This window comes from Meriones unguiculatus, chromosome 6, assembly GCF_030254825.1.
Source record: "Meriones unguiculatus strain TT.TT164.6M chromosome 6, Bangor_MerUng_6.1, whole genome shotgun sequence".
Classification (NCBI taxonomy): domain Eukaryota; kingdom Metazoa; phylum Chordata; class Mammalia; order Rodentia; family Muridae; genus Meriones; species Meriones unguiculatus.
Window position 1 is genome coordinate 53,391,265 of NC_083354.1, and position 14,708 is coordinate 53,405,972.

The window sequence follows — 14,708 nt, forward strand, 5'->3', positions numbered from 1 at the left end:
TCCATAGCTGTGGACTCTAATTTGTCTCGTGCTCTAGCATGGGTTTTGCCAGCTTCAGATGGTTTACATTTAGAATTCTGGAGAGTCTTGAGAGGATATACGTGAGAGAGCCCCAAGAGGGCCTGGGGTGGCTGCTGCTTCCTCTGTTGCTGTTGGTTCCTGATGCTGCTTTTGCTGTTGCTGGATTGCTGGGTTGCTGGGTTGCTGGGTTGCTGGGTTGCTGGGTTGCTGGGTTGCTGGGTTGCTGGGTTGCTAGGTACTGGGTTGCTGGATTGCTGGATTACTGTTTGGAAATATCCTGATGACTAAGATCAAACTTGTCCCAAGGAACTCGATGCCCCTAATCAGCAGGAAGTAATCTAAAAGGTCTATGCCCCCTTTCCCCTCTAACCTTTTTTCTCCTCCACCTAGTATTGTCAGGTTGTAAGGTATCTGGGTGGAATAAGGGTTGGAAGAGTGGTAGATATAGGAACCCTATAAAAGTAGCCAAAAAGAATATGCCTACACATTTCACCAGCAGACACCAAGTGAGTATTGTACACTTCAATCCAATTCTGACAACACTTGTTTACTTAGAGTTTGTGTCAGAACCCCATACATTAAAGGTTTCTGTGATACCTTAGATGTCAATCAAAAGCTTAGGCTTCCCTCAACCCCAACTGCCCAGCCAAGACTATGATTCCCTCTCCTGAAGCTTGATCATTTGCTAGAATGGCTACTAAACACAAGGAAACACTTTACTTACACTTACCTGCGTATCATGAAGAGTAATCAGAAAGCATGAGGGAAGGATAAAAGAGCAAGGTATGGGAACAATAGGTGACCCAGAGCCTCCACGCCCTCTTTGGCCAGTCAAATCCTTCTACTGTTAATTCACTCAGATGCTGGCCAGTCAAATCCTTCTATTGTTAATTCACTCAGATGCCGGCTTCTTTGCCCTCCCCAGACGGAGAGGATGGGGCTAAAAGTAGCAATCCCAAGATGACTGGGCTAGTTGGATGAGCAAACCATATCTATGTAGGGGCTTTCCAAAGTTACCTCATTAACATACACAGGGATGGTTGAAAAGGACATAAAAGAAAACAGATTTCTGTTTCATTTAATGGTCCCACCACTTGGGAAATTATTGGCCTTTTTAAAAGCTGGAATATGGAGGGATGGATGTGTGGAGGGAAGACCTTTAAGAGACCAGAGAAGAAGAGTGTGTGCTCATGGGGGAATTTCCACAGATATGGCCTCCTTGCACAATTTTTCCTCCTCCTCCTCCTCCCCCTCCTCCTCTTCGTCTTCCCTGTGTTTGTTGTTACTGTTGCTCAAATTGCCCCACATCTGGTCACTGAGAGGTCTTTCGGGCTGGACACTGTGCCTTTTCAACTTCATTTTTGAGCATTTTGGCGCCACAACGCACCTCAGACTGTCCCTGTGCTCCCTCTGGGTGAGTTCTACAGCTTTAGAGATTTGTGCCACCTTCATCTGTTGGCTGAGTGGCAGGGCGCATGTTCTACAGCACACGCGTGTAGAAGTCAGAGGACCATCTTCAGAAGTTGGTTCTCTCCTTCTACGAAACGGGTCCCAGGAGCCAAGTTACCAGGCTTGGTGGCAGTAGCCTTTGCCATGAGGCTATACAGCTTCACTCTTTTTAAAAGATTACCTCAGCCAATGGCAATCACTGAACAAATGTTTCTATAATGGCAAGTACTGCTCCTCAGTGACATCCCAAACAGGCTTTTGTTAGGTCCCGGTACTCAATACCCAGTCCCACACATACACTCACACACTTATACTCCAGTTACAGGCATATTCTCGTATTTCCTGGAACACCCCGGGTATTGCAGTCTCTAGCTTTGACTGAGCTCTTTGTCAGCTTTCAGCCCTCACCTTCCTCCCGCCACCTCCCAGAAAGCCTTTCTTGATGTCTCTTCCAAAAGAGGCCCTGTCCTTGGCGTCCCATCACTCCCCCCTTGGCCAGGATGTACTCTCTGTTGTGTTTACTCTAAATCTTACTGATCACAGACTCTTTGTCTTTGCTGCTGACATTTTTAAATGGGGGTTACATAAGCATGAATACAGCTGCTGTATATCGAGACCTATGAAGGAAAGGTGAACTGGGCATCCAGACCGGATAAACAGTGTTCCCCTAGTGACAAGGCAAAGTTCCAATGCCAATAAAGCACGTTCTTCTTTGATTGACACAATAATTGCACTGCTAGAAAAAGCCCATGTTTACTAAAATCTAGCAAAAACACTTCTGTGTTTATATATTAAATAGAATTGGATTTGGGGCATAGGTAGTTATAAACAGGATTTCTCCTACTTGAATGTCAGATAGGGCGTGGGAGACAGTTCCTCATTGAGCCAGACTGTCCTGAGACTTGTAGGACACTCAGCATCTCTGACCTTGTCCTGACTTTGCTGTCTGCTTCTCCCGATCACTCCAGGCCCAGGAGAATACCGTCTGACCCCTTAAGGTCTCTTCACCAACCCGGAGTCCAAGAGGCACAGCTGTCTACCATCACACCAGGCAGGTCCTCCAGCAGAGCTGCTCCTGAAGCCACTCCTCACCTCCAGGAGTCCCAAGGGCTTGCCGTGTGCTCATGAAAAGTCAACAGACCCCACACCTGTGGCAACCATGTTACCTAGAAGGATGCGTGGGGTCCTGGTGGCACAGAAGAGCAAGGGACACTGCCTGGGGCCACAGGACAGATGCTTCAGTGTCTGAGAGGAGTCAGCCTGGGTCAAGGAGGAGGCCGTTCCAAGCAGAAAGAGCCAGGTGTTAGCATGGGGTGGGTCACTTCTCCCCCAGTCAGTCTCAGGCCTCGATTTCCTCCAGTCATCAGGACAGAGAGCAGTCAGAGACAAACTGGGTGTTTTTAGTTTCATGTCATGGAGCGTGAATTTAGTTTTATTATTTTCAATGCTGTGCAAGCGCTCCACCCCCAAACTACATCCCCAGCCCTCACAACATACACTGAAAGACAAGCAAGCTGTATGTACGGCAGCCAAGTTTGATCCCTCAACCTTGGGGATATGATGCTCCTCCAACAACTGTCCCATTTTTTTGTTTGTTTGTTTGTTTATTTGTTTGTTTTGGTGTGTGTGTGTGTGTTTAAGTCAGGGTCTCATGTATTTCAGACTGGCTTCGAACACACTATGTAGCCAACAATTACCTTTAAATTCTTACCCTCCAGCCTCTGTCTTCCAAGTGCTGGGATTACAGGCATGTGCCATCATACTTGTTTTATGCAGTGCTATTGAACTCCAAGTTCCTGAATGCCAGGCAAGCATCCTGCCAACTGAACTATGCCCCTAAGCCCACACAACAATGGCTCTTTTTTAGGTGCAGAGCATCTAAAGATCTGTGAGGTTTCTGCTCTGGACCAGGTCTTTCTAGGTACCATCACATCCTGTACAATCCTCCCTAAGCACAGCCCAGGAGGCAACAATGCCCACATGACCAGAAGAGAGCTCTAAGGGTTGGAAAGGCCATGCAACTTTACCCATATCATACAGCTGGTAAGTGGCATCCTAGGTCCCCCATAGCCAGGGCTTCCTCTAAGCTGTGACCTCACCATGGCATCTGTGAGGTGACATTAGGAGCAGGATTTACAAAGTCTTCTTGACCAAGAGGAAGAATCCACCTGTGACAAAGTCTGACCGGCAGTCAGAGTCTGTGTGAGCAAAGCCCTGGAGATGCCCACCAGGGAAGGTGTGCAAGCGTTGATGAGCAAATGGCTGCCTCAGAACTCACTGCCTGTGTGTTCCCTCTTCCTCTGTCCTTTCCGACCATGCCACTGCTGTCCTGGATATTTTGGGTTCCAGGAATGGCCCACAACTGATCCCTCCGTGCAGCAGACAGACTGCTGGCATAAGACAGGCTTCAGTGATCAGGGACAAGGCAACTAGCATGGGGTGGTGAGCTGCCCACTTACTAGCAGGGCTCAGAAGCCCTTTCTGCTTCAAGGCATAAAAGGGGGAAAGGCAGAAATGGGTAGTAGATGCCAGGGAAAGCTTTTCTTATAGGGAATGGCTTGTTTGGCAGGAATGGGTTTCACATTGTAGAGTGCATCAGAGTAACTGGAAGGCAGGTTAAAATGTGCATTGATGCTTGGCAGATGAAGAAAACATCAAAACACCTGGAAGGCATGTGAAAATGTGCATAGATGCTGAGCAGATGGCACATGTGTCTCAGTTAGGGTCACTATTGCTGTGACGAAATACCATGACCAACGCAACTTGGGGAGGAAAGGGTTGATTCAGCTTACACTTCCACATCACTGGTCACCATCAAAAGAAGTCGGGGCAGAAACTCAAACATGACAGGAACCTGGAGGCAAGAGCTGATGCAGAGGCCAAGCTGCTTACTGGCTTGCCCGTCATGGCTTGCTCAGCCTGCTTTCTTATAGAACCCAGGACCACCAGCCCAGAAGTGGAAGCATCCGCAATGAGCTGGCCCCTCCCACGTCCTAAGAAAAGGTCCTACAGGCACGCTTGCCATTTCAGCACTCAGGAGGCTGAATCAGGAGGAGTGTCACAAGCTCAAGGCCAGCCTGGACTAAGGTGGAACCTTGTCTCAAAAGAAATGCATGTGGGTAAATCAGTGTTAGCATGCGTAGTATGTGTCGTTTGCTCTTTAACAAAGGGTCAGCCAAGAATTATTATTTTAATTATGTAAATGTGTGTGATGAGTGTGTAGTGTATGTGTGTGTGTGTGTGTGTGTGTGTGTGTGTGTTTGTGCATATGAATGCAGGTGCTTACAAAGGCCAGCAGTATAAGATCCGCCCAGAGCTAGGGCTGGGGTTACAGGCAGTTGTAAGCCACCTGGAGTCCTCTGGAAGAGTAGTATATGCTCTGCATCTCTCCAGCCCAGAATCTGCATTTTTAGCAAGATTTTTCGTGGGTGGTGCAGATTAATCATACTCTGAAAAATACAACGGGAGAAATACAGCATCCTCCCTTTTCTTCCATCTGCCAATCCCTCCCAACCTGGCCCTAAAGGACAAGGGACCAAGGGAAGAGGAGCCCATGGAGGTCTGGTTCCAGAAACAAACAGGGAAGAGAATGCATCTAAGATGTAGAGAATGAAATTATCCCAACCCTTCCCCTGCGTGTCCTTTTCCACCAGCTGGGTGAGAAGAATATCTCACTCTCACCCAAATATTTTCTGCGCTGTAGCTTCTCTGAATTGAGTCTTGAATGCTTAGAATACATAACACTTTGCTCAGAGGCTTACAGGAAACTATGATCCACTCAACTCAGTTTAAAAAATAAGCTACCATGTGCTCACACCCTGAGGTGCCCATTTCTACTGTGAAAATGTGCTGAGACTCACATGCGAGAGAAGGCTCCTCATTCTTTACCTCTTCCATTTCCAGTCTTTTCTAAATATTTCCAGGAGGCCTTCCCTGATTAGTTAATGGCAGTTTGTCTCTAGAAATCGAGGGTTTTGTCACTGTTGCTAAATTCCTTCCCTGGGGAAGACATAAGCAATGTCAACCCCTCCTCCTAAAATCCCAATGTCAAAGAGAGGCACAGTTTTACCACAGTTCACCAAGGAGAACCAACGAGTTTATTAGGCTTAGATACCAAGCAACGATGAGGGGTTATAGACAGGTCCCTTAAGAGATAACCTTAAAGTAGCCACACTGGAAGGCCAACAGTGATGATGGCTTCCCTATGGCCTCCCCTCATTCTTCTCTACCAATAGCCTCTAGCCTCACCCCAAGACCACATATAATTAGGGCAGAATTTTATACACTTGGTTAGCAGGGGTGGATGGGTCCTCAGGTGAGGAGCCCGTGACCCACTCCACCACCTCCTTCTATAGAAGAAGGCAAATAGTCAACAGGCCCAGCTGTGAAGATTTTTGTGAGCACGCCCAGCAGAACTTCTGAAAATAGAGGCTGTTTGGCTTTGAGCACCGTGCTGTATGAGAGCCATCATTGTTATTGATAGTGGGGTGGTGGAAGTGATGGTTGTGGTGGTGGTGGTGGTGGTGGTGGTGGTGGTGATGGTGATGGTGATAGAGGTGGTGGTAATGGTGATGGTTGTGGTGGTGGTGGTAGTGATGGTAGTGGTAATGGTAATGGTGATGGTGATGGTGGTGGTGATGGAGGTGGTGGTGGGCCCATGATCTTGGTCAGCTGAAAACAGACATGTGAGAGGGCACGTGATGTTTTGCTGGATGCGCTGTTGTGCAAGGGGCGTGGTATTTAAACAGCCTTGTGTGGACTCTTGAGAGGGGATTAAAAAGACACCTACAGACAGGGAGACAGCACTTTTGCCTCCCTCCTCTTTGTACGGTGCACATCACTTCGCCGGTCTTTGTTTTTCTACAGTTCACTTCTCGGAGAGCAGTGTTCCAGAGCAGAAAACTTCCTGTGGCACTCCAGCTTAGTCTTGCAGCCTTTGCTGACTTGTTCCAATTCAGCGGAGTCCTGCTGCTTCTGCTGAATCCTGCTGCTGCTGTTGATTGGTGTTGCTGTTTGGTGTTGACTATTTGACTGGACGACTGGGATCTGGACAAGGAAGAGTGGACTCATGCCAAGGAAGGTCCACAACCCCCCTTTTTTCCTAATAACCTCTGGTCCGTGGATTGGAGGGGAGGTAGAAGAGTTTAAGAACCCTAAATAAAGTAGGTTTTAGAAAATTTAAGCCTACAGGTAGTGGTGGTGGTTTTATCTAAGTGAATGATGGAACAGTATTTCTTGGACTGGTTCTCTTCTTACAGTCTCTGTCCCCAGCTTTGAGATGAAATAATTTTTTTTTTTCAAACCAGTGATCCTGGTCCTGAAGATTGGGTGTAAAAAGCTCAGGAGATGGGAAATTCGCTTGGTTATAGTCTAGTTGTTGTCTATGAATACGATCATTAACCACTGTTAGGGTTAGCGGTGGCTAAGTCACCCCGGGGGGGGGGGACATTAGGAAGGAGAATGTCTTCCGAGACTCCCAAGGGACTGAAGGGCTCAGCAAAGCAGGACAGAGAGGGACGAGAACAACTCTTCCAGACCATCAGGCAAGAATGATTTCTTATGAAACCCAAGTGAGCAACGCAAACAGCAGTTTTTAAAATCACTCTAAGCTAATACAACCCAAAGATACAGCAATTTGAAACTTACACGAAAGTCCTTGTTTTCCGTAATTAAACCATTGCGTTTCTATAAGAGCAGAGAGACTTACGTACAGTAAGAACACCGAAACTCATCCAACAGTCTCACATCTGAGCAAAGGGTGTCGGGGAGTGCTCGTGCCTTCATTGGCCAGTGCTGTGCTGGCATTCGCAGGGCAAAGTGCATGTTTTATATGTTCAAAACCAACGCAGTGGTGAGGTTGTGGGATGCAGCACAGGTGAGCACTGGCACAAGAAGTTCCAACTCGTTACACGTTTGAGTCTGAACTCTATTTTAGCCATCACACGCTCAGAAACCTCGTACTGTTAGTAAATGTTTCACGGCCTCTACATGTAGTCACAAGATTCCATCAGGCTCACAATTCATGTTTCAGGAGGCCGTGAGGGATACCATGGGCCTTCACCTGTGGATGATCTGCAGTGAAAGGAAGAGAAACAAGAACAGGGTCTTTAAACACTATGACCAGAAAGCAGGGAGCAGCTGTGGGAGAAAATGAAGTTTGAAACTCAACAAAAGAAAGCCAGTATCCCAAACAAATCAATCCCTGTCTTCCAGACCATTGGCTGGTCAGAGATAAGTATGTGATTCCAACAGACTACAGTGACTTTGAGGGACAAAGTGATCCTTCATATTAAAGAATCAGCCTTGGAGCCAGGCGCAGTGGTGCATGCCTGTAATCCGAGCACTCAAGTAGGAAGGGGTAGGAGGATCACTGTGAGTTCAAGGCCAACCTGGTCTGCAAAATGAGTCCAAAATTAGTCCAAAAATTAAGAAAGAAAGAAAGAAAGAAAGAAAGAAAGAAAGAAAGAAAGAAAGAAAGAAAGAAAGAAAGAAAGAAAGAGAAAGAAATCGGCCTTGGTTGAGATGACTCATTGGGTAAAGGCATTTGTCACCAAGCCAAATGAGTTCAGTCTCTTGGACCCACATGAGAGAGAGACCGGACAGAGAGAGAATGCACAAATAAATAAATGTAATAAAAAGTTCAATAAAAACTAATGCAATTAAGCAGGGCTGTGATGGCTCACGCCTCTAATCACATATCCGTGAGACAGAAGCAGGTAGATCTCTGAGTTCAAGGCCAGCCTGGTCTACACATCAAATTTCAGGACAGCCATGGCTATACAGAGAACTCTTGTCTTGAAACAAAACAAAGCAAAAGATCATGAGTCTTAGGAATACATCATCCTGCTAGGATGTTGGTACCTGTTAGGAATGCAGTGGCAGCTTTTCAGCCAATGTGTCAACTACTGACAAACTAAAAAATAAAATTGTAATAGGGCCCCTTGCTCCTAAAAGCCAAATATCAGTTGTCTCTCTTATCCATTCGTCCACTGGGGCTGCTGATGCTTTGAATGGTCTAAGTACTCTCTTACATCCAGTATTTACATTCTCATATGCCAAAATTGGTATCAGGGTCTGATATGGCTCTGTTTACAGCTGACCTTAATCTCTGCAAGAAGTCAGTGAAGGCTTTCTGTAGGGCCTTGTGCTACCTCATTTACCTTTGTAAATGAGGTAAATGTTTTCCCAGGCTCCTCAGCCATACCCCAAGCTCTTAAAAACTGCAACATGACATTGTTCAATTACGACATCATCAGACTGGATTTGTTCTGGTAAGTCAGCATAACACGCTTCACCAAGCAGTTGATCTTTAACTACATTTATTCCCCCTGCTATATTCCATTGTTCTATTTTCATGGCTTCATTTCTCCACCAAGATAACCATTGTACCTGCTGACCAGCTTCTAGCACAACTGACAACAATCCCTTCCAATCTTGAGAAATGAGTTTGTTTTGTATAGTCCAGTTACTTAATATTTGCTTAATTAAAGATGAATGCATTCCATACCATACAGTAGACTCTTTAAAATGCTTTAGAGACAGCATTTCTATTGGAGGCCATGTCAACTCATCATAAGCCTCACCACCACCATTAGCAGGCATTTGTTGCACAAAGACTGGAAAAATTGATGGTGCCTGTGTAGCCTCAAGCAAGTCCGCTGGTGGTGCACTTGGCTCAATCTTTAACCCGTTTGCCCTGTACAGTGTCCTGCTCTTCCCTGCCTTTTGTCTCACGCAGGTGCCCTGGGCACCTGGCAGCAAAAACATGTGGAGCAAGGTGGAGAGACAAACTGCCTTCCAGCCTCGTTTGCTTCCCTCTTTCATCCTTTGGGAAATCTCCATTCTCAGACATCAGGCCTGAACCCTTTTGTTCTCCTTCCCCTGGCACTTTTTGCTTCAACCTCTACTCTAGGTGCATAGCCAACTCTGCAATCCTTTCTAACACAAGAGAATTGAGTAAACCTTCAAATTTTTTTTAGCTATCCTCCCAACCTTTATTAGAGCAGAATACAGGAAGTAGACGAAGAGGAAATAGAAAATCCGTTCTGGGAGTAAAGAAGGCAGAAGAGAACCCAGCAGCAGCATCTGTTATAATTTTTTTGCTCACACCTTGAAACAGTACATTCATACTTCATAACTTGTCTTCTCCTGTATGGTATCAGAAACTAAACTTCCCATTATGCCTTGCCACGTCTGGGTACCACCTGTAGGTGCTAGTTTTCCCAAACACTACTTTATTTGGGTTTTTCTTTTTTATAAAGCTTAGACCTCCCTTACAAACCCCCAACCCCAGGTAAGAAGAAAAGCAGGTTAGAAAAGAAAGGGGTGGGGGTGGGATTCTAGGGTAAAAAGTAAATTATTGAATCTACTAGTCTCAAATATTTTACATTGATATGAATTACTGTATATTGACAGAAATTTAAGATTCTTTTGTTCAACTTCTGCTTAATGTATTGTACATATGCAACTCATTTGAAAATGTGGTGTAAAATCCTAGTCTTGTGAAAGCTGACTATTGCAAACTGTCCAAGATGATTAGAAATGCAAGTTAGTAGTTGGTCAACTATAAATAATCTTACTTATAGTCTTGTTAGATACTAGTTTAGTTAACGACAGAAACAAGCTTTGTTTAGTCTCTTGTATATGTTTTCAAGGCTAAGCAGATAGTACGCAGCTAGAAACAAGTAATGTTTGTCTACTTAGATATACTGAGATAGATAGATGCGATTATGTACTACATAATGGCAAATAGCTAGATGGTCTTCAGACCCTTCAGAGATCTATAGAAAAAGACATTTAAAGATGTTTTAGTAATAAAAGGCTTTCTGACAGAGAGACATATCTACTCCTGGCAGCATCTTTAATCTACTTCAAAGAAGATGATAGGCAGTGGCAAGATGGACACTGGGAAAAAACTGTCCTTCAACCGCTGGTAGCAGTCTGTCTGAGCAAACTGAACATGCAGGACCCTGGGAGACTGACTGTCTAACTTTGCAGAGACTACGTAGCCCAGTCCTTCAAAATTCCACAGAAAAGCCTGTCTGATATTCTGGGCCAGTAGGCTGAAGATTGGATGCCCTAATGACACAGAGAAACCTCTGATGACTGTCCAGAGAGTTAACTGTCTCTGCCATTTCGATAGTGCTGGAAGCTGTTTGCTCTAATGCTTCCTAATAGCATTCCTTAGGGAATGCTATTTCCTTCTCAAGGCTCTGATGGGAAGACTAGATAGTCATAGTTTCACTAAAACTAAGCTTGAGACAATGGTTTATGTGTAAAAAGATGGTTTAAGATCTAGCTAGATGTTTTTAGGTTAATAGTTACAAAATATAATAAGTGATTTAGGTATAGAACTTAGGACTTACCAGGATAGGATAGATAGTGGAATACTTTTTCCAACATTGCCAAATACAAATAAACTGGACATTGTAAGCGTAAGTCTTACCTGATGATTCTCATAATTCTTATTGTATATAGTTTATTGTTAGAGAAAAGCCAAATATTTTAAACAAAAAGTGGGACATGTAATGGAATTTTTGGTTTTCTTAAAAAACTCAGTTATGTTATGTAAGCATTTTTTTATTATAATCTGTTGAATTTAAGTTTGTCCACAGCTGATAATTGCCTAGTGCAGGGCTGTAGTCTTTGAATTCTGAGGTCTTTGAATGTATAAACATGAGGCCAGCCCAGAGGAAGAAGGTGTGGCTGCTTGGAGGAGGCAGAAGAGGACTGCTTGCTGGTTTGCTGATTTGCTGGTTTGCTTGTTTGATTTGCTGGTTACCTGGACTTCTGGATATCCTGATGAATAAGATTGGTATTGCTCCAAAAAGAATCCTACAACCCTACCCAGCAGGAAGAAGTAAAGAGGGTTGCATCCATCCCCTTTCCCTTACAACCGTCTTTTTCCTCTACCTGGGATTGGGGGGTTGGAAGGGAGGTATAAGCTTTAAGGAACCCCCAAATAAAATAGCATTTGAAAAACTAGTGCCTCCAGGCCCCAGACCTTGGGAGGTCCAGATTTTAGCACAACGTACTCCATGATGGAAGTTACCATTCAGGCTGTAAAATTCAGCACATAGACAGTACCAACTGCCAAAACTAAAACAAAGACCTAATCCATCAAAGTCTGTAGTTCTGGGAAAGTCTCTAACTATACTTATCTTGCTTTTTGGCTTCTGTAGTTCAGCTCCTGCCTAAATGTTCTTGCTTACCGAAGTATGACAACTTGGGATGTGGTTTTTGTGCTTAAAAGCTCACCCTGAGAAAGGCTCAGGGCTACATTGGGATCCCCAACACCCAGGATAGTCCATGGCTGGCTAATAAAGCCTTTCTATTTGCTTAAGTAGAAGCCTTCTCTAGTGGGTACAAAACAACTACTGTTTTCTAAAGCTTTATTTCCAAAGTGTCTTGTGAAGTGCTGTTGATCCAGTTCCTCTAAGCCAGTGGTTCTCAATCTGTGGGTCTCAATCATTCCTTTAAGGGTTTAATGACCCTTTCACAGAGGTTGTCTAAGACCATCAGAAAACACAGATATTTACATCATGATTCACAACAGCAGCAAAATTACGGTTCTGAAGTAGTATTAAAAATAATTTTATGGTTGAGGGACACCACAACATGAAGAAGTATATTTAAGAGTCACGGCATTAGGAAGGTTAAGAACCACCGCTTTAAGTGGATGCAGAAGATAAACAAATACTCTACTGCGTCAGGGATTTCCTTCTCTCATGTCCCATAATCTCACTCAAAAGCTGCCCTCCGGCTGCTTAGCAGTGACACATGCCTTTTATCCCAGCACTCAGGGAGGCAGAGGCAGGTGAACCTCTGCCTCTGCTAGAGGTTTGAGGCCAGCCTGGTCTATGGAACAAGTTCCAGGACAGTCAGAGCTACACCAAAAAAGCCCTATCTCAAAAACCAAAAAACAAACAATACAAAAAAACTGCCCTCCCAGTACAGGCCCTTGCACTGAGACTCTCTAATTACGTGCTTTGGGTAACTTTGGCAAACACTTGCCTTGGGTGGAGGCCAAGCAGCTTTCGACTGAGTCCTGTTGCATACAGAAGGTGTCTCTGTGACCTGCCAGTGCATATTTGCTCAGTGATGACAGAGGTCACCAAAGTAAAAAAAAACTTAGAAACCACAGCCTCCAACCCAGTCACTAGGTGAAAATCAGCACACACCTCATACACAGAAATGCTTTTGGGGTTTGCTGTACTGGGGCCCACGAAAGATATTGATAAAGCTGGAACTTTCTGTTGCCAGTAACCAAAAGAAAAAAAAAAAAGAAAGAAAGAAAAAAACCCAAAGACTAGTTTACATACAAAGGGGAATGGACTGCTCTGTAACTGATGATTTAGGGGGATCCCTAAGGTATTTGACTGACCTGAGAGGCGAACTCTTCCTATATTAAAAGCCCTTCCTTTCATTTTCCTAATGTCACCATGTTTCACTTCTGTTCAAGCACCTCAGATGCACACTGGCCCTGCACGTGGCTGAAGCACACCCACAGAAAGACCCTGCTAAGGGAGTCACTTTCCAAACCAGAGGTGAACCCTACAGGAAGACAGACACGGCAACCTATCCAGAACAGGAGCACCTAGCCAACAGAAAGGAGCCCGCCCTCTGCAACACCGTAGGGTCAACTGTCCTAACGATAACAGAAACCAGGCTGACCTTTAATTGTACTACTTCTTTATTTTTAAGTTATCTGCTGACAATATGCCGCTAGCTTCTCCCAACCTGATAGCGCACGCACGCACGCACGCACGCACGCACGCACGCACACACCTTTGGAAAACGTGGCATTCTGGAAACCCTCTTCTCCTTTAACATCTTTCTGAATTCTGTCAACCACAGCTCGGCGTGCTCTTCCGGGCTGTGACTTTAAGCCTTTCTGTCTCCCTTGGTGACATTATCTGGATGCCTTCGGAATAATTCCACAAGAACACCTCACTATGTCTGACGTGCCAACACTCCACCTCTGCCCCTCCCGCTGTGGCTCTAACGCCAAAAGATGCACACACCTACAAGTAGTGGGGAGAGCTAGGAGGGATTCCTGCTGCACTCCCTTCCCCTTCAAGGCAAGTGAGCAGGGTCTTCTCTCAAGGCAAGACTGTGTGCCAGATTTGTGTGGGGGTGAGCCAAGGGGACCTGACAGTGACTGAAATTATTCAGGCACAAATCTTCGTAATTGTCCGAGACAGACAGAGCCTCAGTTTCCCCCAGGTGCTTTCTGAAAAGAAGGAAACTGCACAAGTCACATTCCTTGCTGTTTGCCTTTTGCGAACCAGAGCGTCTCCAGTGTAAGTCAGACAGGCCTTGGAGCCATTTGGGGGAGCACAGGGTTTCACAGTGGGAGTCCTATAGGCCCAGAAAGGGGCAGTGAGATTGCCTCCTGACTGGAGTCTTTTCTTTCAAAAAAAGAGGCGTGCTGGCATGTGCCCCTCTCCTTTCGTGCATTCCCAAGGCCACTGTGCTCAGCTAGAGACAGCACAAGGAAGGACTAAAGAGATCATGTGTAAGGTTGACACTTGCTGTGACATTGCTCCTCAAAAGCTGCCAACTATGTAACTGCCATGTTGTTGGGGAGATATCAATCCTAATTATGCCTTTCTTTCCCATTCGTCCTGTTCCCTCAGCACTCCATGCTGGCTTCAGGAACTAAAGTTTTCCGGCCATCACTGATTTCCCTTGCTCCAGTTGCCCAATGAATGGCGAACCCAAGTCTCTTTCTCAGATGCCAGGCTTCTCGGATCAACTTGAGCCAACGTAAAGTTCTTTGAAAGTGATCAGCAGAACCCTTGCACATTTTGATTTATGATTAAAAATCTTTTCAAGAAGATAGCCCCTAAGCCTCATCAATTACCCACAAAGTGGCCAACTGCTCAGGTCAATTCCAGTTTTGTTTTTTCTCTTCTGTATTCTTCTACAGAGCTTCTGACAGCATACATGATGGAATGGAATGGAATGGAGACCTTTCCAGCTTTCACTGCCAGGTTCTATATAAGGAACGAGTACTCAAACTGCCCAGCCTTGGAGGTCAGCTTTATAATGAGGTCAATTTTTAAATGAGGACTAGTTTTATTCACATTTGGTAACTAGACACCAGAGCTGTCAACACATTTTTGCAGGTTACAGAGTCCCTAAAAATAGCACTTGTTGCTAGCCACTGCATTCCACAATGCTGATGCTTTAATGAAACCATTCTTCCTTCTTGGAAAATGTCTCCATGTTAGTAA

General features: G+C 45.1%; 1 long non-coding RNA gene across 1 annotated transcript in view; it reads right to left on the minus strand.

Moving 5' to 3' along the window:
- Positions 1-5,534: 5,534 nt before the first annotated feature.
- The window catches only part of LOC132654679 (uncharacterized), a 37,039-nt gene continuing 27,865 nt past the window's right edge, over positions 5,535-14,708 (minus strand). The window contains exon 2 of the long non-coding RNA XR_009592354.1: positions 5,535-7,542. This is a non-coding gene — a long non-coding RNA (uncharacterized LOC132654679). The remainder of the gene's footprint in view (positions 7,543-14,708) is intronic.